Genomic DNA, 25,189 nt, shown 5'->3' on the forward strand with positions numbered 1-25,189 from the left:
CAATAGTCCCGTGCGACGCTTTCTTAGGGCTCAATCGTACATGTGTTTAGACAGGGGGGAAAAAGTCCTACAACTCCCAGTATGCCCCAGTCAGTCAGCATGGCTGACTGGGGCATCCTGGGAGTTGCAGGACTTTTTTTTTCTGTCTTAACATGCATAGGCACTGAAAATTCTGCATTGCAGATTCTTCAGATGCCCATCCCAGGAAATGTGCAGCCTTCCACAGAAAGAACAAAATAGCCAAAGGAAGGGAGGAGGGAGACACCCCTCCACCCCAAAACCAAGCGGTTTCATCTACGCAGGGGGAAGAAAGCCATATCTGTGGAGAATGGGGCAAACACAGAACTGTGGGGATGCTGCAGAGCCCGACAAGTCTTGCCCCAGGAATATATGGCACCAAAGACTGAAGAGAAGATGGTGTCAAGGAGTGGGTCCATCTCTCCAAATAAGGCGTCCAGGTGGGAACTCATTGGTTGCGATGACCGACATTGCAACAAACCTAGTAGGTGCCAGTCTGCGGGTGAGGAGATGCCCAGAGCTCTTGGAGAATTGTTTGAGGAGGGGGATGGAGGATCTCTAAGGTTCTCAGGCATCCGTGGTCTCTACAAATTAGGAGGCTTCAGAGAGAAAAAGCTCAGTCTCTTTTTCGAGAAGGAAGCAGATATTATTATATCTATTGTGAAGGTAGGAAGGGGGGGTACCCTAACTCCCAGCAGTGTAGCCAGGGACAAATGGCTGCTTGGACTGAACACCACCCTGGCAAGGTAGGCTGCCACCACCCCTTAAGTTCAACTCAAGACTGAGCCAGGGCACCCTCAGCCCTTACAGGACACTCTTAAGGCTTATGAAACAAGGGCCCAAGTAAGCAACCTCTATTTCAAAGTACTAAGCCCGAAACCTTAAAGGAACAACCATGAGGAAAGCTCTGGACTTAGTACCAAGGCTTAGTTGGAATGAAGCACATACATTCAGTTATGATAGGTGGTCAGTTTATTTACAAAAAGGGAAAGGGAATAATATACAAAAGAAACAGCAAGGTTTGGAAACCATACTTACAGGGCAAAACAGTGACACCAGCTAAGGGTACAATCCTGTGCATGTTTAGACAGAAAAAAGTCCTATAACCCCCAGCATTCCACTGCCTATATGTACCAACGGCACAGTTCTTCAATAGAACAAGACCTCAGAAAGCCAGCAATCCAAAGCAGATCATGGAAAGGGCAAAATAAAACCAGACAAAGACAAAAGCATCTTCCCCCTCCCTTTAGGTTTTATACCCAAAAGGCTTTAGCAAACCTGAGGCGATCCCTATTAACCAGTCCTGAGCTAGCTGGGAACAATCTGCCCACCAACAGTTCCCACCAACACTCAGGTGAACTTGTTCAGTCCAATTAGTAAGGGTTCTACTCTGGCCTGTACAGCCTAAAAGTTATGAGGGGGGCACCAAAAAAGTAGGAGGGCAGTTCATCTGGTTTGCAAGCATTTTAAAGACAAAATTGTAAATGTTTTTGATTGTTTGTAAAAAAAAATTAGGGGGCAGAGAAAATTTAAGGGGGAAAGACCCCCTTAGCACCCCCTGGCTACAGGCCTGGTTCTGATGTGGACTTGAAGCTTGGGATGGCCAAGATAATGCCCCCAGGTGGCTGAACAAGTACATGCAGGTTCAACCTTATGGAATGGAACTTTACAGGCTGCTAAGACACAGACAAAAAAATGGATTTCTTGACCTCTATACATTCTCCAAGTCCTCTTCCCATCATCCAGGTTCAGCATCGAGCAGCAAGGATTGCTCCAAATCTACATCTACCACAGTTGGATTAGAGACCGAACAACACTGAACAAGATGATGAGCCAATCAACATCATCTTCAGGCATATGAATAATGAAGAGATGGTACAAAACCTCTCAGTACAGGTGCTTCCCCCACAGGTTGCTTCCACACCACTGTTAAAATCCTTGGTCTGGGCACTCATCTGCAATGTATATCCATGTACTGGGAATGAGCCCTTCAGGAACAACAGATGTCTGGGGGAATTCAGTTGGGTGCTAGGGAAAACTGTCCCTATATTACAAGAGTTGGGGCTTTAGTTACTAGTTGCCTCTTTGCAGCTGGAGCAATTGTTCATTGATTCTTCTTTTCTTTTATAAATCACAATTGCACAATTATGACCATAAAAAAGAAAAATGAACAGCTACTTTGGCTGCAATGTAGAAACGGTTAATGAAAGTCTCGCCCCCTTGCAGGGAACAGGAACCGGCTGATTCCAGAAGTGCTGATTTAGCAAACAAGGAAATAATTAATGCGGCAGATGCTGGGAAGCAGAAGCCACTTGGAAAGGAAGAGGCAAGGCAGAAAACTGAATAACTGGTGCTTGGTCAGTTATTGGCAACATTGTCCGATCCAGATTAAATGGTTAGAGTAGACGCATCCACAGAACCCATGACAATTTTCATTGTGGTTGTTTGTCCCGTGGGGCCCCATAGGACCCCATTTTGCTTCCATAACGTGTGTGGTTATGTAGTCCTTCTTTACACAGTACAGTGCCAGGTAGGGAGGGCACCGCAGTTCCACTCCCATTCAGTGTCACTGTGGGAATGACGCAGGGGCATGTCAGGCAAGGCATAGAAATATTCTCCCCTATCAGCCTGACTCTCTCATAACTTCCAGATCAACAGGATGAGAATGAGGACATTCGTTTCTTTCCATCACCACTTTTACTATGGTGACCCAGAAGACTGCCCAGGAGAAACTGGACCTCCCCGTCTCCAAAGCTGAATTGATGGAGGCAGTAGTGGTGAGATGCAACACTAGAAATTTATTTATTTGTTTAATTTCTATACCACCCAAAAGCTGAAGCTCTCTGGGTGGTTCACAAAAATTAAAACCACAAAGTATAGCATAAAACAATATAAAATATGAAAGCTTAAAACTACAATATAAAAGTACAACCAGAATAAAACCTAGTAGCCATGCAGAGATTTAAAACATAGATTTAAAACAGCAGAGCTAAAAGAGTGCTAAAATGCTTGGGGGGTGGGGAGATCTTCACTTGGCACCAGAAGGAATACAATGTAGGTGCCCAGCAAACCTCCTTAGGGAGCTCATTCCACAGCCGGGGTGCTACAGCAGAAAAGGCCCTCTTCCTGGTAGCCACCCGCCTCACTTCCTTTGGCAGGGGCTCATGGAGAAGGGCCTCTGAAGATGATCTTAGGGTCTGAGCAGGGACATATGGAGAAGGCGATCCTTCAGATAACTTGGCCCCAAGACGTTTAGGGCTTTGAATATTAATACCAGCACTTTGAATCGGGCCCGGACATGGACTGGCAGCTGGTGCAGCTGGAAAAATACTGGCATAATGTGATCTCATTGGCCAGTCCCCATGGACATTTGGTGGAACGGTGGCAGCTAGACAATGAGTGGAAACTCTAAGGGTTGATTTTGGGAGCATTCTGTGGAAGTAAAGCCTGTGGGTGTGGAAGAAAGAAGGCCTATGCACTCTTTGGAACGGGATTGCCAAATCCAGTTAAAAACACCCATGATCATTTGGAGTTATAATTCCTTTTCCAAAGGTTTATGCTGAGAGCTTCTTACAATGCTTGCTTAAGACATACGGCTCTATATTTGCCTGAAACATATTTCCATGTTCCAAGAATAAGCCCTTCAGGAAAAACAGATGGCTGGGGAAATATCATCCCTCTGCAACCCTCAGCTCTAGTCCTCCCAGAGGACAGGCTGTTGTCAGTCCAATAGGGCAGAATCAGAAACTAGCACGTTTTGTCAAATGAAAAGCAGCACAGTGTGGGAAATGTGAGGTCTTTGGTCTGGATAGTGAATCATCCCTATGAGCTTCCCAGGTAGGAAAATCGAACGGGGACTTTGGAACTTAATCTAGAAAATGAGCTTTTATGAAAGGGGTAATAATAGACAAAATCACAGTCAAGTCCCTGTGGCTATCCCAGAGGGGAGGATGGAAAAGTGGGGGAACTACAGCGAAATGAAAGCTGGGAGGGAGGGGGGGAGGAGAGAGAGAGAGAAAGAAAGAGAGAGAGAGAGAGAAAGAAAGAAAGAAAGAAAGAAAGAAAGAAAGAAAGAAAGAAAGGTTGATTCAGAAAGAGAGGTCAGGCTTCCCAGGGTGCCCATCAGGGCAGGGTCAAAAGGAATTCAGGGGGTTCCAGCATTCCCAGGCTACAGAACATGTCCTGCTGGGCAGAAATGCGGAGAAATAAAATGTGAAATGGCATGTCTCGGGGTGAACTTTAAGAGAGTGAGTCATGAGCAGCATGTCTGCCAGTAACATCCTTCTAAATAAAAAATAAAATAGCTTAGCTTAAGAGGTCCAAGGGCAGTTACAGTCTTAGAAAACATACCAGGGAGTCTACTGAAAAAGATTTTCTAGGGAAACAAGAGGAGTGGAGATCCTAGGCCACTCTTGGAAAGGGGGTGTTTTATATTTGATGAGTGTTTTTGGTTCTAGGTAGGTGGTTACAAAGGAACACAGAGTCCCTTTGTGACCAGTCAGGGGCAGGGTGCTGCCTTGACTGAATTAGGATGCAGGGGATTTGGGCCTGGCATATACATGGGTTCCACAGTCCAGGGCATTTAAGATTCGAATGCTGCCTTATCCATGTCAATAGAGAGTGGTGGCCAGTCGTGATTATGCTTATCCTGGGTTGCTAGCCCTCACCATCTGGGGAGCTATGGGCAAGATGGAGACTGTGGCTCTCTTCACACCTGGCACTGTATCCCATTACAAACCGGTCCTTTTGATTCCAGATCCTTTCCGGGATTTACACTGGCCCTGTATACAGGCATCTCTCATAGCACATCCCTCCACATTGTATCTTTTCATGGCTGAGCAGAGCTGCATGAGACAATCAGGACACAAGGGGGCTGCTGGCTCCGTACCCCCTCCCCTGATCATTGGTTCCTGTAACACGATTAAGGGCTCTGCCCCATCCCTCCACTCCACAGCAGGAGAGAAGTCAGAAGCACTTCTAGTGGCTTGGCTAGGGGGCTACGGGAGCTGGTACCCTCCTTCCTCTGAGGGAGAGTCTTCTCAGTGGCTTACCCCGAGGTTGCTGGCGCTGCTAGTCCTTCTCTGCTAAATATGTCAGTGTGTGATCGAATTAAATGCAGTATATTGCTTGCAGTACTGACTTTGAGGGGTATACCAATTTCCAGGTTCCCAACTACAGAAGTAAGAAATCCACAAATGGACTTGTATGCAGTCAGTGCACCAAGCTATCCCTAGCAGCCTCCCCTCCCCCAGGCAACCACTTCACGGGGGACACCTTCTTCATTAGACCCGACTTGCTTCCCCTGCCTCCCCGCCTCGTGCTGTTGTTGCTCTTCCCCCTAATTCTGGCTTCCCAACAACCCTGCAAGGTGAGCTAGGAGAAGAGATAGTGGCTGGCTAGGTAGGAGGGAGTACTATGAAAAACCACCTCAGCATTACTGCCTTATCTAAAACAACTCCACACCCCAAAAGGAAACTATTAAAAATGACCATTCCAAGCTCTGCATGATGAATTTATTCAGGGGAGGAGAAAAGACACTTTTAATACCCATTGAAATCCTAACTGTCAAAGCTTTCTCCTGCGTGGCCGAGAAGGGAGACTCCCCCATCCACCTTGGGAGGGAAAAAGCCCATCAGTCTTGTGAGCAAAAGGGAGAAGAAGCAGTTAGTGAAGTCAATGGGAGGGGGAGGTTCCAAGTACATGAATTGAAGGGGATGGGAGACCTTAAGACTGCTACTCTAAGTAGACTTACAATGCACTCCTATGCATGCCTACTCAGAAGCAAGCCACACAGATTTCAATGGCACTAACTCCCAGGAAAGGAAAGCCTTACAGCCAGTGAGTTTACTCAGAAGTAAACATTACTGTGCTCAAGGGGATCCCGGAGAAGCATTTGGGATGGTTAACCGCTTTACAGTTCAAGCGCCCACCCCTGTAGTGGAATGGGAGAGAGGCGGAAACCCCCATTCTCCCACTGATTTGTTGTGATTTGTTGTCATGACAATGTTATTCAAGACCGCCCAGCAACACCCTCTAGCACACACCCACACAAAGCGGGACAAAGCGCTAAAGGGGAAATACACAGGGGGGAAGTGGCAATTTCAATTGCAAGCACAGGAAATGCTGGGTTTTCCCCATTCTCAGATAACCAGTGAGATCTGGTGTGGTGTAATGGCTAGAGTGCTGGACTGGGAGTCAGTACATTCGACTTCTAGTCTGCACTTGGCCATGGAAGCTCACTGGGTGACTTTGGGCCAATGTCACAGACTCTCAGCCCAACCCACCTCGCAGGGTTGTTGTTGTGAGGATAAAATGGAGGAGGAGGATTATGTACGCTGCCTAGGGTTCCTTAAGGAGGAAAAAAGGCGGGATATAAATGTAATAATAAATAAAAATAAACACAGAAAGAGGGAGGGGAAATTGTCAGATAGCAGCAGGAGAGCAGCGGAGTCATCTAAAGCTCCCACGAAAACCAGTGATTAAAGAAGAATGAGCCTGCTAAAAAACCAAGATGTGAAGAGAGCCTTAGAACGCCCAGTTACGATGGAGGAAATAACTATGTAATTAGGAAGCTGAAGAGTCATAAATCACCGGGAAAAGATAGATTTATCCTGGAACTCTACAAAACTTATAAAGAAATACTTAGCCCATACCTGTTAAATTTATTTAACACTATTCAAGGCGGTGCACATTAACCATCAGCCTGGCACCAATCCAGAATAGTTTTGTTATTAAAACCAAATAAAGATCCAGAGAAGCCAGATTCTTACCGACCTATGTCACTTCTTAATGTAGACTATAAAATGTTTGCTTCCATTTGGGCTAATAGACTAAAGAAAATTTTAATGAAGGTGATTCATCCTGATCAGTGTGGCTTCCTACCATGTCAGTATATAGTTGATTCTGTAAGAAGATTTAATATAATAGAATACAGTAAAAAAAACCCACCTCATTCTCATTTAGGAATCATGGCACTTGATTTATATAAAGCCTTTGATAGCGTAAATTTAAATTTTTTATTTCACGAAGCAACAACATATAAATCTGCCCCCTTGCCCCATTTTCAGCATGTATTAAAAATTATCTATGTACCCTCCATGGCTACCATTCGGTTTAGTAACTTTGAATCACAACCTTTTCGGATTGCATCAGGAACAAAGCAAGGGCGTCCACTCTCACCATTACTTATTGCTATGGTAATAGAATTTTTGGCTGATAGATGAAGGCATAATGTGCAAATAAAAGGAGTAAAAATACAGGGACAAGAACAGGTCATTAACCTATATGCAGATGACATGATTTTAATGTTAACAGATCCAAAAACTGCATCAGGTGAATTACAAGCTGACTTACAACAGTTTTATTTAGTATCTGGGCTGAGAGTCAACTTTGATAAATCAGACCTTCTTTGTTTAACTCTAAATCCTAATGATCCGCTATATATATCTAAAAAGTAAGGAATTCCCTTAGTGCAACGTTCTTTTAGGTATTTAGGGGTTCAAGTTACAAGAAAATTTTCCATATTCTTTAGTTATAATTATGGCGAACTATGAAAAAAAGTTAAGAAAGATCTGAATAATTGGAGTAAAAAGCCATTCTCACTTTCAAGCAGAATTTCTTTAATAAAAATGATGGTACTGCCAAAATTTACATACTTAATTTACTTACTTCCTATTGAAATCCTGCAACAATGGTTCAAAATTTGGCAACAAAAATTGGAGGTTTTTTTTATTTTTAAGAAGAAGAACCCCCGAACAATTAAGCCTTTTCACTATAGATTTGTCAGAGAGGGAGGTTGGGGGATTCCATGTTTAAAGCTTTATTATGAAGAATTTCAGATCCATCATGTGATCTCAATAATGGCGGTTAGGAAAGAAGACACAAAACAATGGGTAAGAATAAAGCAATCTTGGTTACAAAAGGAAAATCTTTATACTATACCATATATAAAAAAAACAGATAAAACAGAGTATGCAAATTCCTCATTCGACGTGATAACCAGGTTGGAAAATACGGAGATTTCAGAAGGAAAAATTAATCCCTGGGATTCCTTCTCTTATCCCCATTAGTGGACACCCAGATTTTCACTCCAATGATAGACTAATAAAGAAATTTTAGAAGAGGTAAATTTTGGGAAATTACAAGACTGTTATGTAAACAGACATCCTATCTCCTGGGATCACTGGAGGAATAATTTACAGAACAGTAAGATAACTTGGATGATGTGGTATCAGCTTAGTTCCTTTATTAGACGAGAAAATATAAAACGGCAAGGATGTAGGGAACTAACCAGTTTTGAAAAATTAATGCAGAATATCTTAGGAGAGAAAGTAGGTCTGGTTTCACAATTATATAAAATATTAATCGAGATCAATATGGGATCTAAAACAAATTTTAAAGGAATATGGGAAATGGAATGGAATGTAGATATTGAGGATGAACAGTGGAATACTATGTGGGATAAATTTTCTTATAGCTCAATTTCAATCAAGTTTAGGGAGACAACTCTAAAAATAATACAGAGATGGTACCTGATCCTGGTCAGGATAGCCTATATAAACAAATCATTCTCCATTAATTGTTGGAGGGGATGTGGTCAGAAGGGTACCTTTGTGCATTGTGCACAGTCCTGGTGGGACTGTGAGAAAGTTGCAAAATTTTAGATGTTATTTCATGAAATATCACTTATTTGGAGAAAAGAGATTTCCAAAACACCTGAGTAGGCTTTACTCAACCTATACTATAGGGAAAGTAAAAATTGATTTAATATAAAATTGGTGGGGGGGTTGTTAGCTGCAGCAAGATTGCTGATAGCCAGGAAATGGAAAGATGCAAAGGGTTTAACTATTGGAAGTTGATATAACATAACATGGGGAATTGCCCTCTCAAAAAATCTCACAGAAAAATTGAGAATTATAAAGGGTGTAAAGGATTCCTTCCTAAAAGAAGGAATCATTTCATGTGGACTGGTGACCTTTTATTATACATACAAACACATCGGCAACAAGGACTAAACTACCCAGTGCATTCGAAATGCTTTAGGGGAGTTGAGGAAATAAGTTTATGAAATTTATGTATCAGTTGTATATTAGTTTTCATTGAGGACACTATATGTTTATATTTAAGGACTCACCTTGCTGATTGGATTTGATAAAAAAAATTCCCAGCGAGTTGTTGTGGGGGATGGGGGAGGGTTATTGCTATTTTTCTTTTTTGTCTGTATTGTTTTGTTTGTTGTAAGCAAAAATAAAAAATAAAAGGGGGGAAATGTGGCCTCAGGGCCCAAGGATCTAGCTCTTCTATTCTCCTTCAGCCCTCAGTGGGGAATCCCTCACTATGCCTCCTTGGCGTTTGGAGCCTGAAGGTCTGTGCTTCTCAAGGCAGGGGTTTTGCAAATTCCAGGCCTCCTATTGGTGGGTGCATCAATTACTTTCTATTCTACCCCCCTTTGTGGTACATAATCTAATACTTTCCTCTCCACCCTGGCCCTAAAATCAAGCCTCCACTTGACCTGGAGCTGGAATTATGCGTTTTATGCTTGGCTCTACAAGGCGTAATTGGCATGGACATCAGGAACGACAGTGTCAGCGACCAAGTAAAATCTTATTAAACTCATTGGTAGTGTTGCAAATACGTCCCCACGGCCGGTGGTATTCAAGTCCTGGTCATATTTGAATCCCTGAGACACAGTCCATCAGGGACGCAGGGTACCCCAGGCAAGACAGGAGGACACTAGGGAGAGGCTATTGGTTATAGTTCATAAGTTCTAGAGTCCTGGCACCACTTTCCCAAGGCAGCCTCGCGTGCAAACAGCTGAAAGGGGCTCGCATTGAGCCCCCACCTTGTCCACCGCCTCCCCGTTTCCTTGTCTCGAAGGCCAAGAACTTACCTTAGTGTCAAAGCAGTGGGGGCAGCCCCAGGGCCCCGCCGGAGCATGTTTTCCTGCCCACCACCTCCACTGCCATTCCCAGAGTCCCCAGAGATCAAATCATATGAATAGTGTTTCCGCCATGGAGGGGGCCCTTTGAGAGCAGCCTCCGGTGCAGCATGTGACCTGACAGGCAGGCTAAGCTGTTGCTGGAGCCAGCATTTGCATTGATCAGAATGGAGAGAGCTATAACTGGCTGGGAATCATGAGAAGAAGCAAGTTTTATATTAGTAACGTTAACTTCAATTGTCTGCAGAATGAGGATTCAGAGAGACTCTCTCTTTGAATGGTACGACTCTGAAAAATAACATTTGCATAGGGTGGATTATATCAAGTTCATATTGAGATGAGGTAATGGCAGATATCTTAAAACAGGGTGTGTGTGTTTTCTGTGTTATCAAGAAAGAAAAGTGAGAAAACCAGTGGGAGCTACATTGAACCTCATTACACACTGGGATGCACTGAATCTCTGTTTACATTGCCAGAAAGTGAGAGGAAATATGCCCTTTGTACGGACCGTGGAATTCTCTTTTAAAACAAATATGAAGCTCTTCATAGTAAGTGCATGTGCAGATCTAGCCTGAATCAAAGCAAACATATGTCATAGTAAAAGGCTGAACACGGATTAAAGGCCACCCCAAGAACAGTGGCAGTGAAGAGCAGCATGCCCATGGCTGCTTGGTTGCTAAGGCCACTGTGAGAGGCCGAGCCCCCCCCCCCCATGACACGTGACTCACCTGGTTCAGAGGCCAGATGGGCAGAAATGCTCTTGGAGAGAGAGGGATGAATGTGTTTCTCTCACATTTTGTTAGCACTTGTGGGATTATGCTATTGAGAGAGAAGTGCAAGGAGGGAAAGAATGTATGTAGAATTTCTCAGCAGCTTCTCCATCCTGGTCTGGTCATCATCCAGCTCATTCTGAGGGGGTTCCTTCCTCCACAGTCAAGGCAGGGTTCCCTTCAGAAGGTTACACTCACGACTGGTTTAATGCTTCAGTAACTTGTGGGGAGAGGGACATCTGCAGAACTCTGCCCATCAACCTGTGATCAATACCGCAGATTCTCTTAGCCTCCCTGCTATCGGGAGCAGAGAGGCGAAAAGTAAAAGGTACCCCCAGGATGCCATGTTTTGCAAATGAACACTGTTTCTAGGCCAGTGGAAGGGGGTTGATAACCCATCACACTGGGGTACTGCTGCCATCTGTACTCTCCTTGGGCCCCATGGCCTGTATTCTGAAGCTCTGCCCCTGTGTTAGGCACTTGGCAGTCTTAAAGCTGTGCTATTCTGAGGATGCAAAAAACAGGAGAAACTTATGATAAGCAAAAATACCAGAGCATTTCATGTTCAAGCAGGAAGATAATGAAAATCTTCTTATGATATGATGATAGAGGTAGATGATATGAGGAGGGCTCTGGATAGGGGTGAATGCTCCTTCCTTGTTCTCCTCGACCTCTCAGCGGCTTTCGATACCGTTGACCACGCCTGGAGGGGTTGGGCATTGGGGACACCGTATTGCGGTGGTTCCGGTCCTTCCTCTCCGGCAGGTACCAGAGGGTAGCACTGGGAGAGGAGGTTTCGGACCCGTGGCCACTTACTTGTGGGATGCCACAGGGTTCCATCCTCTCCCCGATGCTATTTAACATCTATGTGAAGCCGCTGGGGGCTATCATCAGGAGGTTTGGGGTGCAGTGTCATCAATATGCGGATGACACGCAGCTCTACCTCTCGTTTAAATCTTCACCAAGGTTGGCCGTAGAATCCCTGTCCAAATGTCTGGAGACGGTGAGTGGCTGGATGGGGAGGAATAGGCTGAAGCTGAACCCTGACAAGACCGAGGTACTTTTGGTGGGAGACAAGAGGAGGCTGGGGGATGTTGACCTGGTGTTGAATGGGGTACGGCTACCCTTGAAAGACCAGGTCCGCAGCCTGGGGGTCATTTTGGACTCCCAGCTGTCCATGGAGGCTCAGGTGTCAGCTGTGAGCCGGACAGCGCTGTATCAACTCCATCTGATACGGCGGCTGCGCCCCTTCCTTCCCGACCATCTGCTCCCATCGGTAGTACATGCCCTGGTCTCCTCTCGTTTAGACTACTGTAATGCGCTCTACGTGGGGTTACCCTTGAAGATGGTTCGGAAGCTGCAGCTGGTACAGCACGCGGCGGCTCGCCTGATTAAAGGCAGCCGCCAGCGAGATCACATCACTCCAGTGCTGAAGGAGTTGCACTGGTTACCAGTTGTTTTCCGGGCCAAATTCAAGGTGTTGGTTTTGACCTTTAAAACCCTATATGGTTCCAGCCCAGCCTATCTTAAGGAGCGCCTCCAGCAGCACCAGACAGGCCGCTTAACAAGATCAGCCTTGGATGGCCTTCTCTCTGTCCCATCAACCAGGACAGCTAGACTGGTGGGGACGAGGGAGAGGGCCTTTTCTGTGGTGGCCCCCACTCTGTGGAACTCCCTCCCTAGGGAACTCCGTCATGCCCCCTCTTTAATGAGCTTCCGTCGTGCATTAAAAACGTTGTTGTTCAGGCAGGCATTTGGGGTGGGTTAGGGTATTTTAGAAAATGTTTTTATTGTAGAATTTTATTGTTTTAAACTGTTTTTATTGTATGTTGTACATCGCCCAGAGTGGCTGGGTGACCAGCCAGATGGGCGATTAATAAATTTAATAATAAAAATAAAATAAAAAATCATTTCAAGGAGAATTATTTCATTCCAGAGCAAGGGCAAACCCCAAGAGGTATACACAAGAGGCTGTGCTGAGTCCGCAAAAAGAAATAATGCCTGGATAACAATAAGGCAGTCTGAAGGGGAGGCGTTTGGATCATGGAACTAGAACCCATTTCTGTCCTTGAGTGTGAGGAAACCATCCCTTTCTGTGTAGAGCAGGGCTGGGCAACCATTTTGTCCCCCAGGGCCAGGTGCCCACACATATAGACCCAAAGACCCAGATCCAAAGACACATACACATGCTCTCTTTCCAGCTCAGTGTGCAGAGATGGGAGGATTATTTCATTTTTTGAATATTTCTGATCTGCCTATATAAAACCTCACAGGGCAGGGATACAATCAGTGAAAACAATGTGACATAAAATCGTGAAGCCACAGCAAATACCCACAAGTCAAACCAAGCCATGGTCAATTAAGTGGTTTACGCCCCTCCCCCTTGCATGCTGAGACCTCACTGAAGCTCTCCCTCACCCCCACCGCACAGCTGATTTGTGCTGGAAACAGCTTTTCCCAGTACTTACCTGGTGGGCAAGGGGAGGGAGGTCCATGATTGAAACTGGGAGGACCAGACAGTGCACGGATATGACTTGTCCTGTGCGCTGCCCTTCCCATTGAAATCATACTCCCCACAGCCTGCCAAATGGCACAGAGAGCCCAGCACAGCCGAGATGCTAAATAACCAGTAATCTATGCCCAAGCTCTTCACAATAAGCTCATTATTCATCTACTACACTGAATTCAGCAAAGGGAAAGCTTTCTGTGCCCTCTTCGGTGGACATACGCTATGTGGCAACAAGCAAGAGAGGCTTCTCTATGGTGCCCCCCCCCCGAATTGCGGAATACCTTCCCCATAGAAGCATGACTGGCTCTAGTATTACAATCGTTGCAGCTCCAGGCCAAACCGGTTTTTGTTTTGCCCAGGCATTTTAAGTGTGGTTATGTTGGTTAATCTATTGTTTTAGCTGCCTTTAAACTGTTTGTGAAGCTTTTATTTATTCTTTTATTGTATTTTTATCTTGGTAGGATTAAGTTTAATTATGCCCACTGTACATTGCCCTGGCATCTGTGAGGATGAAGGGCCATCTAAACATATTTTTAATCAATAATAAGAAATGAATCTATATAAAGCCTCAAGAGTGAAGTAGCCTAAGCACTGAAGTAGTCTAGGCACTGAATTTCGGTGAGGAGGACTCTGCAAGCCACATTTCTCATCTTCTCCTAAGCTGTAAAAGCTGCAAAGCTTCCTTCCGAAAAGGAAACCAAATTCTCCTACCGGCACAAGCAAAGGAGACTGTCCTGAAGGCACCATCAAGTGCCCATCGGAGGTGCTGGTGTTTAAAGAAGTTCTTTTCAAGGAACAAGATCTGCCCCCTGACAGGACACACAAACACAAAATGGTACCATCTGTGCAGGCGCAAAATCTCTGTCTCCAAAAACATTGGCACATCTCAGGGGTGCCCCAGGGAAGCCGTTATTCCTGAGGAGCCAAGAAACATCATTCTAAATTATATGAAGGATGGAGAGAAGGTAAAAAAAAAAAACCCTCAGCGCAGATGCTTCCCTCATATCTTTCTTCTACACTAGGGATTTTTAGAGTTGTGGAGGCATTGCTTTTAACAATCAGATGGAAATTAGTGAAATTCAGACAGGGATACTTATTATACCTCTATATTCCCCAGAAAAATCCAGCAAAGTATGTCCCCATGGAATAAGAGCCTACTCACTGCATGTTTACTCAGAAGTAACTCCTATTCACCAACTGCCCCGTTACTTAATATTTTCCCCCTTGTTTCTTTTAAGTTCGCTTCTGCTTCTTGGTTTCTGACACTTTAAATAGTTGCTTCCTGTTCAGCCATGTGTCCCTGAATTTAATTAATTGTTGATTTTCAGCCAAAAGAATTCCTCTGTAATCGTTTTTCTGTATAATCACAATTCTGAAATTATGATAATAAAAAAAAAATGTATGAACACCTGCTTTGTAAAGAAAAAAATGGTAATTAAAGCTTCCCCCCTGCAGAGAATACAAACTGACTAATTCAGGGGCATGAGAGTGAACAGGAAACAACAAAGTGACAAATGTTGAGAAACTGAAGCCACTTTAGAAGAAGGGGCAAAGAAGAAAATTGAACAAATAGTGTTTTGTCAGTTGTTGGCAATGATGTCTGGGATTCCTCAGTAAAAACGGAGTGGATGAATGATGCCCAATCCAGGCTAAATTACTAGTGTGGAAGCAGATCCTAGGACAGTTTCCATAATGGTTGTTTAGCCCATGAGCATCCCTTTTGATTCCATCACTATTCCAGTTCTCTGCACATTTTCCTCTGTGCAGGACTAGAGTGTAATGTCCAGTTCCGCAGTTCCACTCCCATTCAGAGCCATTGTAGGAAAGGTGCCAGGGGCATATCAGGCAACAAAAGGTCTTGGGGCAACCTTGCTTCAATGCACTTATGCACAGGGGGTGGCCAGAAAAGCAAATACCTCATGGAAAAGAAGAGGCTGTCCCTCAGTATTATCAACACAAATAGTATTTGAGGAAAGAACTGGGAGGTCTTTGCTCTGGGAGGAGCCAGAGAGGAGCTTTTGACTCCCCTAGCAAGCGCCCACAAGTCTTAGCAGCATTTGCCTCGTGTTACCTTGGGAAACACGGCCTGAGAGCCTGAGGATCTAGCCCTGTTCTCCTTCCACACAGTGTGGTGTTTTGAGCCTGAAGGGCAGTTCTTCTCTAGGCCCAAGAGGAGCGCCCCTGCAGAGTTTTTGCACCTTCCAGGCAGACTATTGGTGGGTGCATCAATGACCTTGTGACAACCTAGATGACCAGCCCTTCCTCAAGGTGCATCTTCTGATACTTTCTCCTCCACCCTGCCCCTGCCAGCACAATCAAGCCTCCTGTTGAAGCAGAGCTGGAGTCATCTGCCTTGCGTCTTGCCCTACATGGGGTCATTAGTATGGATGTCGGGAACAATGCCAGCCAGCAGGTAAATTCTTTTTTCAGCTCATCAGACCAGTGAAAATACACATCAGTGCCTGCAGGAATTGATTCCTTGGCTTACTTGAATCTCGGAAACACTTTCAGGCTTGGAATGCAGTGGGCAAACCTGTGTGGCCCAGAGAAGGCAGGAGGAGGCTAGGAAGAGGTTACCAGTTAGAGAGTTCACAAGCCCACCTTATTGTCCAGAATCCACAGAGCCACTTCTGGGAGGAGTGTCGCGCTTTCAGAGCACCTTAACACTGGCTTGTCTGTTCACAGGAATGCGTTGCAAAGGAGGAAATGTACCAAGCATGATATGGCATTCTCTTTCACTTCCAAGCTCTGTTCAGAACATCAGCAGCCCTCAAAATTATGTTGAGGTCACTGCTGGAGGAGGACCCGACAGCTCAACATCTGTCCTGAATCCTAGACACAAGTGCATTGAAGCAAGGTTGCCCCAAGATCTTTTGTTGCCTAAGGCGGAGGACAAGATGGCAACCTGTCCTCAGGGCATGTACAGAAGCGGATCTCAACAATGGCGATGGGAAAGCATCCTCCACCAAACCACAGGCAGCTGGCTAGTTTGGAGGCCCTGGACAGGTTGCGTGGCATGCTCTGCTCTGTCCTTCCAAAGACTGGAACAGCCAGAGGACTTCTGAGAATCCCTGAGAGGCTGCCACCACGGTCCCTGACCCCAGCAGCTTCCACCTGAGGCAGTTGCCTCACTCGGCCTAAAGTTTTCCACACAAAGCCAGTTTAGCCCTTCTCAGAAGAAAGTGGTGGTGGACTCTTCCACTTCAGGGTACAGAATCATAGAATAGTAGGGTTGGAAGGGGCCTACAAGGCCATCGAGTCCAATCCCCTGCTCAGTGCAGGAATCCAAGTCAGAACATCCCTGACAGATGGCTGTCCAGCCTCGTCTTGAACGCCTCCAGTATGGGAGAGCCCACCACCTCCCTAGGTAATTGGTTCCATTGTCATATTGCTCTAACAGTCAGGAAGTTTTTCCTGACGTTCAGCCGGAATCTGGCTTCCTGCAACTTGAGCCGATTATTCTGTGTCCTGCACTCTGGGCTGATTGAGAAGAGATCCTGGCCTTCCTCTCTGTGACAACCTTTCAAGTACTTGAAGAGCACTATCATATCTCCCCTCAGTCTTCTCTTCTCAAGGCTAAACATGCCCAGTTCTTTCAATCTCTCTTCATAGGGCTTTGTTTCCAGTCCCCTGATCATCTCTGTTGCCCTCCTCTGAACCCTCTCCAGTTTGTCTGCATCCTTATTAAAATGTGGTGCCCAGAACTGGACACAATACTCTAGGTGAGGCCTAACCAGTGCTGAGTAGAGGGGAACTAGTACTTCCCGGGATTTGGAAGCTATGCTTCTATGAATGCAGCCCAAAAGAGTGTTGGCCTTTTTGGCAGCCACATCACATTGTTGGCTCATATTCAGCTTGTGATCGACAACAACTCCAAGATCCTTCTCACTTGTAGTGTTGTTGAGCCATGTATCCCCCATCTTGTAACTGTGCATTTGGTTTCTTTTTCCTAGGTGCAGAACTTGGCATTTATCCCTATTAAATGTCATTCTGTTGTTTTCTGCCCAGCGCTCTAGTCTATCAAGATCACTTTGAATTTTGTTTCTGTCTTCCAAAGTATTAGCTATCCCGCCCAATTTTGTGTCATCTGCAAATTTGATCAGCATTCCCTCCTCCAAGTCATTAATAAAAATGTTGAAGAGCACTGGGCCCAGGACTGAGCCCTGCGGTACCCCACTCGTTACCTCTCCCCAGTTTGAGAAGGTCCCATTGATAAGCACTCTTTGAGTCCAATTCTGTAGCCAACTGTGGATCCACCGGATCATTGTTTCATCTAGCCCACTTTGAGCTAGTTTGCTCATCAGGATATCATGAGGCACTTTGTCAAAAGCTTTGCTGAAGTTGAGGTATATTATGTCTACAGCATTCCCACGGTCCACAAGGGAGGTTACTTGATCAAAAAATGAGATCAGATTCGTCTGGCAGGATTTGTTCTTGACAAATCCATGTTGGCTTCGAGTAATCGCTGCATTGTTTTCAAGGTGCTTACAGATGGATTGCTTTATCATTTGCTCCAGAATTTTCCCAGGGATTGATGTCAGACTGACTGGTCTGTAATTTCCAGGTTCCTCCTTTTTACCCTTTTTGAAGATAGGGACCACATTAGCCCTCCTCCAGTCATCTGGCACTTCACCCGTCCTCCATGATTTCTCAAAGAGAATAGACTGCAGTTCTGAGAGTTCTTCTGCCAGTTCCTTTATTGCTCTAGGATGCAGTTCATCTGGCCCTGGAGATTTGAACTCATTCAAAGTAATTAGGTGTTCCTTGACCATATGCCTATCGATCTCAAGCTGCAGTCCTGCCCCTTCAGCCTGTACTTTGCCTTTGCCAGGGGGGTCATAGACCCTCTTTTGGGAGAAGACTGAGCCAAAGTAGGAATTGAGCACCTCTGCCTTTTCTTTGTCATCTGTTATCGTTTTGCCATCCTTATTTAATAGCTGAACCACCATTTCTTTCCTCTGTCTTTTACTATGCATGTAGCTGAAGAAAGCCTTTTTGTTGTTTTTAGCATCCCTCGCTAACCTCAGCTCGTTCTCAGCTTTAGCCTTCCTGACGCCATCCCTCCAATTCTGTGCTACCTGCCTGTACTCTTCTGTTGTTGCTTGTCCTTCCTTCCACTTCCTGTATGTGTCCTTTTTTGTTTTCAGGTCATCTCTAAGCTTTTTGTGAAGCCACATTGGCTTCTTCTGTTGTCTTCCAACTTTTCTTCTTGTTGGAATTGTTTGTGATTGTGCCTTGAGAATTTCCTTTTTTAAAAGCTCCCACCCATCTTGGACTCCTTTTCTCGTGAGAGTCGCTTGCCATGGGACCTTACTGATCATTGTTCTGAGTATATTAAAATCAGCTTTCCTAAAATCCAGGGTACGCGTTTGACTACACGCGGCTTTTGTTTCCCTTAGAACCAAGAACAAGAGAACATGTCTCCATCCATGCTAGGATTTAGGGAGGCCAGGAGCAGCCTGACAGCCTATTTAGCTTGATGGGGCAATTTAGACACCCAGTCGGTAGCCCAAGAAGAGCAGAGCTCACGTAGGATTGTTTGGGATATGCGACTAAGACTGTAGGCCGAGGAGCACATTCATTTGGGGGCACACGGCTGCCATTTGGAGGACAAGGTTACAAGTGTCACAGGTTAGCCCAGTGCAATGTTTCTGAGGTGCCGCTTCCCCTTACAGCACATCCATTTCTGGCTGCACTCCAAAGACCCCATGCAGAGTCCGGGCCATCAAAAACAGCGCTTCCCTGCTCTGCTGCACTGATGCCAGATTTCGATGCAAGTAGCCCACAAGCTCCAGTGTGGTGGAGCCAATGTGGTGCCTCCAGTGTGGTGCCAATGGGCATCCACTTGCCTGCGGACACCTCTCTTGGTGCCTGCCAGGCTCCCTCCCCCTCCTGCTTTTTAATTCATTTCTTACAATATTTTTTTGTATTGTTCTTTTATTGGAAGGCCGGCATGCTGCAACATGAAGTACTGCTCTCTGACACCATCTTGTTTAGGTTCAGAAGCGTGCCATTGTGTTTGGGAGTTCAGAGCCCATCTCTGTTGATGTTACTTTTCTTTTGGTCACACCCATTTGCCTGCTGGGAAATGAGTGTTTAGAGATTGGCCATGTCTGTCAAGGTAGCCATTTTAAGAATGGGCAAGCCACTCCATGGCAGCCATTTTGCTGAGAGCACCCATGACGCATTCTCAGAATTCCATGTGTGTCCACTAACCCAAAATATGTGGGGAACCCAGCTTTAGGCATATGGTGGGCTTTTTATGCATGTTATTTTGATTATGATCTCTACTGATTTTTAATTGCTTCTTTATGTTTTGTTTTTCATGGAAATTGTTTTTAACTATTTTATATTTTGTATGTTTAATCATTTTTGTTGTAAGTTGTCTTGGGTCTTTTTAAAGGGAGTGATGAGTAAGGAATAATATTGGAGAGTGAACCTGAGAGTGGAACAGTTTGGCTTTAACTGGCCTTCTGATTCATCCCAGCCTCTGCAGCTGTTGCATACTGGGAATTGTGCGCCCCTCCGCTCCCGGAGACATCTATTTGAGGGAGTTGGACAGGGGAAAACCAATAATCAGGGGAGGGGGCTGCTGGGATGGACTTTGCCTGCTGCAAGAGGTGAGTGTCCTCCTCTTGTATCCCTTTTGGTGCTGCCTCGACTAGCCTCTCCCCAGGCCATCCTCGTTGGCTCTGCTCCCGTCCACCCTGCCACGTACCATCTGGCACCCCTCGCTCAGTAGGTGCCTTGGGACTCCTCAGAGCAGAAGCGATACAGTCCAGAGCTGCCTCCTTCACCTTGCACTGTGAGGGGCTCGCTCTTCTGCCGATACACTTTTAGGCTGCCTATGCTCATCCTGTCAGAGTCCTCCCGTAACCCCCACCGTCCAAAGGCAGGCAAAAGGGTATATTCTCTCAGAGATTTCCGACTAGGACTGTTCACTTTGGGAAGGGAGAAGGTTACTGAGAGTTCCTGAGGCGCTCAGTGTAGGTTACAGCCCCTGTGCTCCTGCCCTCTAGAACCCCTGGGAAATCCCACATGTGGGGCACCATGTTGCAGAGCTCTCCCTTTGTATTAGTGACCCCAAGACACTGATGAGTTACTCCTGCACCAGAAAGGCAAGTAAGCGGGAAACAATGCAACAGCAGCTCCTTGTTGAAACCAGGACCAGCCCCCAGGGTAAACATGGCTGGACACCTGCCAAGGGCCCACACTTCAGCAGGGGCCCTCTGACAAGAGCCCCTGGAACTGCCCCTCCTCTTCACCCTTGCCACCTGCGTGTTCGCCTGCCTCTCGCCCTGCCCAGACAGCCTTGGCGGTCAGGAGGAGGAGCGGCAGTGGATGCCGCTGCCTGCGTGCTCCCTGGCTCTCGGCCTGTCCAGCAAGCCAGCGGAGCCATGCTGAGGGAGAGGAGGAGGAGGAGCAAGAGAAGCCGGGGACAATGGTGGGGAGAAGGCAGGCTCACTGGCGGAGGGGCCCACTGAGGGAGTCTTGCCCAGGGGCCCTCCGAAACCCGGAGCTGGCACTTGTGGGAATGTCCTGCGCTCTGCTGGATGCCCGAGTTCCACGTGCCAAGTGAAATAAGATGACAACCTCTGGCCGCAGCTCCTCGTATGTATCCCCTCAGCAGATTCTTCAGTAAGCCTGTGTTCTCCACCAAGCTGACTCTACTAGAGAGAGACTACCGTCTCATTCAGCTTTTCTCCATTTCTGAGGACTGGCCCAAGACATTCTGCTGCCCGAGGCAGAGCAGTGAATCCTGCCCCTCCGCACACACACAACTCGGAAACGTGCAGGCAGCCAGGGCAATCAGACCAGAATCGGTATCATATGCTCAGGCCCCCGGTCCCTGCTCTCAATCTGGCTGCTGCATTTTGCACAAGCTGCAGCTCCTGAACTCTCCTTAAGGGCAGCTCCATGTACCGCATGTTGCAGTACTCTAGCTTTGAGGTTACTGGAGCCAGGTTATTCCTGCCTAGATAGGGACATAGCTGGACCACCAGCCATAGCTGGTACAAGGCACTCTGTGCAACTGAGGCCATCTGAACCTCAAGTGACAATGATGGCTCCAGGAGAACGAAAGGAGCAGGCTATCAACCTGCTCCTTCAGGGGGCATGCAACCCCATCCAAAACAGGATGAACACCCTCCACCTGGTCAGAAGAACCACCCACTTAAGAACATCTCACAGTCTTCTTGTGTGGATTGAGCTTCATTGCATTACCCTCATGCAGTCCATTGTCACAGCCAGGCACAATCTAGCACATCCATCTGATGAGGACGAAAGGGAGAAACAGAGCTGCATGTCAGCAGCACAGTGATGGCAACGCACTCCAAAGCTCTGGATAGCCTCACTCGATGGATTCATGTAGATTTTAAACTTTATGGGGGACAGAACTGCCCCCTGCAGAACCCGGTACTGGAGAATCCATGGGGCTGAGCTATATCCCCCAAGCACCACCTTCTGGAGCCAGCCAGCCAAGGAGGCACAAAACCACTGCAGTGCAATGTCCCCCGCTCCCGTCTCAGACAGCAGCCCCAGAAGGATATCATGGTTGATGATATCTAAAGCCACCGAGATATCAAGGAGAATCAACAGGGTCCCACTCCCCATGTCTTTCTCCTGGCATGGGTCATCATACATGGAAACCACGTCTGTTTCTGTGCCAAAACCTGGCCTGAACCCTGGCTGAAATGGTCGCTCAGCACTGACCCAAGCCATTTTTCTGCCTGAGGTGGAGCAGCTAATGATGTGATCCCCACCAGCCCATACACATCAAGGTGCATAGTGCCAAGCCAAGGCCAGCCAAGCTATTGGGGCACCTGAGGCAGAAAATCCCACAAACGCCTCTCCTGTTCCTTCTTAGTAAAAATACAAGGATAACAAACTAAAGAACTAATAATCTGCTGGCCTTTCATCACACTCAGAGCCTGCTGCCTGAGGCATCTGCCTTACTCTTTGTAATGGTAGGGCCAGCCCTGCCCTTCTCCAATAGCCCCCACCTTTTGAAATGTCCCCTGTTGCATGGCATTTATAGCTGGTATCCTAGGAACTCATGAGTTTGCTTCAGATACAGAAACAGTCTGTTATTTGCTGTCAGACCTGGACATGAGAACTACCTATACAATATTGATGTTTGCACTATCAGCAAAGAAAATCAGAACAAACTTTGCTGGTACATTGGAGGATCCTGAAGCATAGGGTCCACACTGTTAGTATATGTGTGTTTCACTTCTTCATTTGTTATTTTCCAGTTATTTGTATTTTTGATGTGATTTTCCTTTGGTCATGGCCTTCATCTTGTTCAAAAAATGTGTGATTCATAGGCCCTGTCCCAAGAGCAATCACAGAGGTAGGAAATAAGCCTGCAATGGCATTCCAGGTTCGCTGTTATAAGGCAGACGTGAACCTTCCTTTCTTCAGTCTTGCCTCAGACCTCTGCTACAGTTAGACAGGAGAGGTGTCCGAGAAATCCTCTTAAGAGTTAAATCACAGCCCCCTGCAGACAGAGCAGTTATCACCCAAAGGGAACAGAAGACCCCCAGCCATGATGTGAGAAAGACCCTAGATCACGAGTGGGCAACCTGGGGCCATCCAGATCTCATTGGACTGCAACTCCCATCATCCCTCAGCCTGGACTATGCTGGGGCTGTAGCCCAACAACACCTGGGCGGCCACATGTTCCCCACCGCTGCCCTAGATTATCATGTTCAGAGCAACGAAGCTTTAACATCTGGTGTCTCCCTGTCAGGAGTAAGCAGGACTGATGCCAAAGACCTCTGGTGCAGAGAACATCAACGGGAAAAGAAGATGCTGTCGTATGTCAACACAATGAGAGTTGGAGAGGTAAGCATGTCCCTCTGTGGCACTCTTGGGTGCCAGACACCCCCATTCCCTGCCAAATTTCTCCAGTAGATTTCCTGCTCCATGGGAGCAGTGAGGGACAGACTGTTGTTGATGCATTTGTTTCCATTTGGGAACCACTCAGTTCAGAAGTGTCTGCACAGTGGCATGGACAAATCCATGGGGCCAGAGAACTGCAGTACAAGGCAGTTCCTGCAAATACCACTTCCCCCTACCTTAGTAGCATGACTGCTTGTGATGAGGAGGAGGATTTTAACTGCTGTTATTTACATGGTATTATCAGTGCACATGGTCCTTCACAGACTAACATGGGCAGAAGGGACAGGTCCCTGCCCCAAGGAACTTACAGTCTGTGACTGTGCAAGACATAACGGAGAGATGCAAGAGAGAAAGGGAGAAGCTGGGATTATGGGATGAACATATGCAAGTCTGCTTAGACATCTTTTGGCTTCATTTTGGTCGGGGGACTAAGTGAGGTTTATTGTTGGTTCATTTTTAGGTGTTTGGGAAAATCTTCAATGAGCAGCAAAGGAGATCCTTCCTGAGAACAGCGTTGCTCACTGTTTATGATCCCCTGCTCAGAGAGAGAGAGAAACTGGAATCCTCCTCATGTATTCCCTTCTTGGGAATGGAGAACGCATGGGGAAGAAGGTGAACTACTGGGTTAAGCTTACTGGGGTGGGGAGGAGGCATACTTTAAAGTGCCAGCCCTGTCCAGGAGTGTAAAAAAAAGGCTTCTGTTTTGGGGAATTTTTTTTCCACCTCTCCAGGAAAAGGAAGTGCAGAAAAAAAATAGGGTATCAACTTTACAAATTCCACATCTGCAAAGAGCTGCCTGTAGCAGTGCAAAGCCTCTGTGCATGCAAAGGTAATGTCTGCTTCCAAGGGAGATCTTCACAACAACCTTTTGAGAATGCTCTCAGCTTTTCTGTGCTTTTTAATGATTTTCACTTTGCTCCATAAGGGGACACATTGTGCTAAAAGAAGCAGACTATCCCACACCCAAGCCTGGGGTTTTCACAGGTCACATGGCACCCTAATTTGTATTATTTGGAGATGGCTTGGGTGGAGTCCCAGCAGCACAGATGCACGTCATCATCCAGAGAGCCTTGTCCCACCCCCTCTGCTTCCTGAAGGCAATGCAGGGTAATGGGTAAGAGGCCACCAGAGAAGGTATCCAATGGCCAATACCACACCCAAAACCTTGGTGTAAAACGTAGTGCCAGCAGGATATTTTCCTTTGTGGAAAAGCTGGGACTTTTTTGCATAAACATTGAAATATCGAAATAAACATTGTATCGATATAACATAGAACTCCTAATGCGCAAAAGCGCGATTTCGTTTTGGCAATACTGTGAATGTAAGTGGTAGTTGCTGTGTAGTTCTGGATTGAAATCAGGACTGTACCAGAACTGATTAATTTGTACACTTGCCTCCTGTGGTGATTCTGCTTTTCCTATTCATAAAACCGCTGCTGAGTCGGGGGAGGGGGGGAGCTAAATGTCATCAACCCCTGCTCTGCCACTGTGGAAATGAGAGGGGCTTGTTTCCCACCCCTGGTTCCCTCCCTGCTCCTGCACTCTTTATGAAGGGGCTAATTACTGACTCTTTCTAAAGCAGTACCTGTGCGATTTCAAAGGAGAGTAAAATCGATACCTCGCATTTATGAATGGCTGTCAGAAATGACATAATTACTGAAGTTTAATCAATAAAACTGTTTTTGGTAACCATTTCTGTCATATATGTACTTCCATGAAGGGTATGGGGAGGGGTGGGGCAGAGGGGGGGAGGTCTTCTCCCACAGGTGAACACTCATCAACACTCCAAGAGTGAAGCCAATACCTTCAGCTTGTTCATGGGCTGAGGAGTTATGATGACGACTGATTATAAAAAGGACTTTTAACAACAACCAAACCCACAATGCTTCGCTCAGCTTTCAGGCCCTCAGTAGGCAGCTGCACTGGAGAGCCGCAAGGGAGGAAGTCCTGGCCACCATCCCTCAGCCACCTCCTTACACTGAAGCACACTGAGAAATTTCTCAAATTCTCCCCCCTTCCCACAATTTATGAGTGCAATTTCTTTTTGCCCCTC

The 25,189-nt window shown here is 46.3% G+C and overlaps 1 long non-coding RNA gene across 2 annotated transcripts in view; it reads left to right on the forward strand.

Annotated features, from left to right (window-relative positions):
* Positions 1 to 24,827, forward strand: part of LOC146358739 (uncharacterized) — a 25,327-nt gene extending 500 nt beyond the window's left edge. The window contains exons 2-5 of one of the 2 annotated variants that reach the window (XR_014785581.1): positions 1,765 to 1,914; positions 2,669 to 2,795; positions 22,986 to 23,080; positions 23,598 to 24,827. This is a non-coding gene — a long non-coding RNA (uncharacterized LOC146358739). The remainder of the gene's footprint in view (positions 1 to 1,764; positions 1,915 to 2,668; positions 2,796 to 22,985; positions 23,081 to 23,597) is intronic. The other variant, XR_014785582.1, reaches the window with a different exon arrangement.
* The last annotated feature ends 362 nt before the right edge of the window (positions 24,828 to 25,189 follow it).

The sequence above is a fragment of the Heloderma suspectum genome, chromosome 1 (assembly GCF_057233095.1).
Source record: "Heloderma suspectum isolate Gila_16-S chromosome 1, 16-S_ref, whole genome shotgun sequence".
NCBI classification, from domain to species: domain Eukaryota; kingdom Metazoa; phylum Chordata; class Lepidosauria; order Squamata; family Helodermatidae; genus Heloderma; species Heloderma suspectum.